The 5,500-nt window shown below is 31.7% G+C and overlaps 1 protein-coding gene across 1 annotated transcript in view; it reads right to left on the bottom strand.

Annotated features, from left to right (window-relative positions):
• Positions 1 to 1,743, bottom strand: part of LOC106692638 (glutamate receptor ionotropic, NMDA 3A) — a 553,673-nt gene extending 551,930 nt beyond the window's left edge. The window contains exon 1 of the mRNA XM_067053147.1: positions 1,694 to 1,743. The gene's annotated coding sequence lies outside the window, so the exon portion shown is untranslated. The remainder of the gene's footprint in view (positions 1 to 1,693) is intronic.
• Between the last annotated feature and the right edge of the window lie 3,757 nt (positions 1,744 to 5,500).

Here is a 5,500-nt window from a genome sequence, read left to right as displayed (position 1 = left end):
CACAAAATCTTTTTCACAGTAATCTGAAAAAATAACGAAGGAACAAGACAAAAAGTTAATTCAAGAATAACATTTCTTTTCTATAATCCGCTCTTCCATAATTTCTTATTCCTTCATCTTAAGCTAATACCGTATTGACTGTTCAAATATTTCTTTCTTTTTTTTTTAAATAAATCAGAGAATTAGATGTAAACTTACTGTTCTATAAAAGAAGGGTTTTTTATTCACAGCTTCTTAAAGTACAGAGAGCTCACGAACAGAAAAAAAAAATGGTGTTCCCTCCTTTTTCATAGCCAGCCATTATCCTCAGCAAAGAATTCCCCTCTCCAGCATTTCCTACTGTTCTTCAAGATAGGAAAAGGGCCTGATCCTTCACTCCCTCGATATTCTTCATTTCGACTCGCATAATTCAAAAAAGAAAAAAATGGTTTTAACAGACCTCCAAAAAAAAAATAATAACGAAACAATAATCGCATAAATGATACTGAAATAAACGAAAATCCTATTTGTTTATCAATAAATAAAATTTGAGGTCAAAAGCTCTTTAAAATCCCTCAATTAGGATATATTTGATTGTTGGACATATAATAGAGAAATATGATATAATATTAAGTTAAACATGCTTAAAACTTGCGACGGACACCACCTCAATTTTCGTTGCGGGGAGTTCACTTTGTTCATCCTTCGTTGCATTTAACTAAATTTGGAATATATATAAATTGTTACTTTAAACATGTCATAAATACCATTCTATTTATTTTTAGTCCATTAAACTAATAAACAATTAATTTAAAATAAGAAATTTCCTTTGGCGCCCATGGGTACATTAACAAAATATATAAGTCTTTCCAGAAGAACACTATAAAAAAAAACAAATATACATTAAAAAAAAATAATACGAATATATTACTTACATGAGTATTTTTATTGTTAATTATAATATTACGCCGATGAAAATTCATGTTACTAATATCAAACCGACTTCTGTTATTAACTGTATTTACTTATCTTACTTCCAAATATTATAAGACAACTTTTTATATTGTTTAAGATAATATGATCACCAAATTCAATCCAATTCTAATGATTTTGTTTTCAAGAAAATATAAAACATGAAAATCATTTACGGTGTATAACAGAATATATTTTTGTTATAATAGTCATTTTGCGTTATTTTTTTAAATAAAAGCATTTCTGTTTTAATACAAAAATAAAATTACTACATATTCTCTAAAGTTACCCAATAAATAAGTGATATTCTTTGTAATATTTTAATTATTACAGCAATATTCTTCCGTTGAATGCTTCCAGGAAGTAAGAATGATGAACTGTTTAACATTTCGTTATATTTTAAATGATAATGTTTTTTTTTTAATGAAATAATCCCGATTTTTATTTTAATCAAGTAAGAATGTAAACATTTAAATCACTCATAAAATCATACTGTGCGCCTGCATTGCCAAAACAAAAAACAATAAAGCAGTTCCAATTTTTTTTTTTATCTCTAAACAATATTCTAAACAGAAAATGGAAATAATTACAAAGATATATAAATAAAAATAATCATTAATTAAAGTCACTTTTTTTTTTAATTTTTTGTAATTTTATCTACAATGAGAAAAAAAAATTCTGATTAAATATTTAAATATAGAAGTGAAACAGCATAAAAAATAATGTTATTTGTTATAAATACCTGAGCGCGTAATCACTTGGTATCTCCGAAAACACGAGACTGAGTTTTGCAGGACTGGGCGAGGCTGTCCTGCGCCTGGACCCAGCTGAGCGAGAGCTCGGATTCAGTCGGCAAACTTCGGAAGAAATCGGCCCTTCATCCCTTAATAGTAATTAAAGCAGGCCAGCATCGTTGGCTACCTTATCATGGAGCCAGGGGCCCTCCAGGTTTGATTGAAAATTTTTAAACTTTTCAAAAGAATCTTCCACGTTACTAACACAAAAGGCACTATATTTGATCGTTAAAAAAAATAACAGAATATATATTTTTTTTTAATTACTAAGAAACCAACACAGATAGATTGCAAATAGTTATTTTAAAATTATTACTCATTTTAAAAATATCCTGCTATTCGGGTTGAATAATAGTATTATGTCCTCTTTCTGAGTTCTTTTTAACTTGAAATTGTTAAAATGTTATGTAAACAGTAGGAGTTGTATGAAAATAAAGAATACTTTTAATGATAAATTAATAGTTGTATGACTGGTACGTATACCCGTAGTCCATATATGGAATGGTTATTTCAAAATTTTGTATCTAAAATAAAGTTAAAAATAACTTTTGAAGTTTGATTCATTTATCAAGTGTTGGTAGTTTAAAGAACGAAAAAAACTTTGAAAACTCATTAGGCATACCACGTTTTTAGTTCTTAAAACTACCAACAAATAATAAATCTTCCGAACTCCATGATTCACTCAAAACTTCACTCTACCCAAAAAATGTAGTTGGTAGGTTTTATAAGGTCGCAATATAATTTTTAAAGAATTATAAAGCTATGTTCTCTTATTGTTTATGATTATTTAGAGGAATAGGATACTCATCTTCATTACAAAGATATGTGCCACCATCACATAGATTTGATACTATATAGATACCTGTACGCGGGCAGATAAGAAGCGTAAAGAAGTCCTGTCTTCCAGTTGTCGATAAAATAAAAAAAGGAAAGTGATCTACGACAGTTCACAGACTAGAAAAGATTACGTTAATAGGGTGGGGGTCCTCTTAACCTTAAATCTAGAACCTTCAAGATTGAGTTTGTAGATTATATAAAACTTATAACTATTTTACCTACTCCACTCCTACTATAAAACTTATGAACCTAATACATTTGCGTGGATATCTATTTTATATACGAGGATAAAGTATATGAGGATACTTAGTAATCCAGTCCTGATTTACAAACAATGAATACGGCCAAGGTGCGAATAATTCTGTTTTGTTGAAAACAAAATCTTTATTGATTTATGTCCCTTCTTCCTTACATCTCGGCAATAGGCAAAAAAAGAGAGGAAGGGCTTCGAAAGAGAAAGGGACATGTCACCTCTACTAATTCAAAATTCTTCTATTTAATTTTTCTTGATAAATGAATATTTGTACCACTTCAATCCATAGAAGGTCATGTTTTGAGAGAGGAGTCAATTGGAGAAATAGGAAATATTGCAGCTTAATAAAAAAAAGTTTTTGGAAAGAAATAATCTCTGAAGATTAATATAACTAAACGTTTTATAGAAATCTGCTGACAAATAACAATAGTTTTTTTCTTTTGGATAAGAAAGAGCTCTGAGATTATAAAAAATTCAGGTATACCAAAACTTTATGTAGTTCTACAGCTGTAACTTGCTGATATGAAAAAAATTATAGACGGTACCGCTACTACCCATGAATGGGTCATGGGTTTAATACGTTGTAAAGAATTACTATTTGTTGAACAAATTGTGTGTTGTTGTGGAAAGAGTTAATTTGTTGTTGATCACTCTCAACCGTGATTCAGTCCTTCCAAACACCACATTTCTCAGCCGAAACCATTTACTGAATATTCAGTTAACCATTAAATGCATAGAGTGGAAGAGGTGAGGATATATTTATTTAGGGAACTAACTACTGTTAGCTGCGAAGATGAACCTGTTTCATGAAGGTTACAGTACTAAAGCCATTGTTATTGATAATTTATGCAAGCATGAAGTAGGCTCCAAAAAAATTCAAGAAATGTTCGGTCATGATGTTAAACATATTGAAACGCAAATGAGACAGCATTTGCGCTCGTCACGACTAGAAATTAATCGGTCATAATATTTCGACATAGTATATATTGAATGAAGTTATTAACGACAGAGGAATACATATCGCACTAGTATTTCTAAAGTGACACAACTCAAAAATCGGTGTTTTTGAGTTATGACTATGAAAGAAATTGGTAAATATATCTTTATTAATCATCAAAACTGTATCAACCTAGCTTCAGAGCTTGTCCGCCAGAGGGCACTTGTGTCACTCTTGCTGTCTTAATGCTATTCCCCTATTCCCCCTCCATAGGCAAGAGTCTTAAGATTCAAGTTGTGCAAACAAAACCCTGAGGTTATTAAAAAAATGCTAATGCAAAGAATATTAAATCACTTTTCTGGGTCCAAAATACTTATCTAGTATAACAAAAGCGATATGTAAGATACAGTTTCACATGATCGGTCGGAAAACCATTAATGTTCTAATCGTGATTTATTCTGCTATGTACTGTTATATTTCTGAAGTCACAGTTTTCCGAATGAATAGCTCAGAGCGAGTCGTAATGAGGCTTCCTAGCGAAGATAAATATAATATATGCCCACTATCAGAAAATCAGTAAACGCGCACAGTATAACCACATTTGTCTGACGAGGATTTGGGACGTACTCGTTCGACCACATTTTCGTCCGAATTCGCATGCATAGTAAACTTATCCTAAGGCTTATAGTGTGGTGTTAAAGAGGAACGTTATATTGTACTCTGTCTTAAAGAAAGACACATAAATGATTTCCAGTCAGGCCTATGGGCAACAGGGAACGGATTCGCAAACAGAAAATCAATTCGCACGAACGATCCGAACACGTGACAAGATGGGGGACCGCACCCACTAGGCCCGTAGTGTTCGTCAGTTTTCTTCCAAACATGTGCGAAAAGTGAAAAAGTGGGATTTAGTTGCGAACGAGTGCGAAAAAGAGTGACAAATGGACTGTAAACAGGTAATTTAAAAGAAACGTCAAGAATGTATTGAAATGTCTCCTTTTTCACTTGAAAATAGAAGCCGTGGTGATAGTCCATTTGAAGACATGCCGCAAACTAGAAAATTCACCGAACTCGTCTCTTTTTACGTAATGTGATTCACCCACATTTTCCGTCTTCGTCGGTATCGCCTGTGGCTGATATGTCGATGAGTTAGAGATGATGATTCCATAAAGAAGAACTCTTCATCTGAAAACCGTCCCAAACAGTCTACTGCGAATTCGAATGAATTACGAGGTAATAGACGAACGGCATTCGCACGAATTCGTAGCTTTGTAATTCGCAGCTTGCTGCTCCCAAACTTAGTAGTTTCAACTACATTAATACTCCAGTAATATGCACCTGGTGAATAGTGCTGGTGCAGTTGGCGAATGCATGAAATGCACAAAAGAATTTTAGAAATGGCCAGTAAAGGACGAATAACGAAATTTATCAAACCTTCAAAACTTATAAAAATAGGTTTGTCTCTTCCATACCACCAATTTCCGGGACAAAGGAACATTTTATACTAATTAAATTACAATAGAGTAATACATTGGTCCAGCCACAAAATAAATGTAACACAAGAAGATTAATAAAGTCTTTCTAAATTATATTGGTGATAGAACGAAAATACTAACTTTAATTATATTATTTCAAAAATTTTTTGAGACAAGGTAATATTTATTAAATAAATCAATTTTATATCCAAATCCGTCTCAACACTTTATTTATTCATTAGTCCAACGTTTC

Source organism: Halyomorpha halys, unplaced genomic scaffold (assembly GCF_000696795.3).
Source record: "Halyomorpha halys isolate HHAL.00 unplaced genomic scaffold, Hhal_1.1 Scaffold64.1, whole genome shotgun sequence".
NCBI lineage: Eukaryota > Metazoa > Arthropoda > Insecta > Hemiptera > Pentatomidae > Halyomorpha > Halyomorpha halys.
This window is presented reverse-complemented; position numbering and strand designations above follow the sequence as displayed.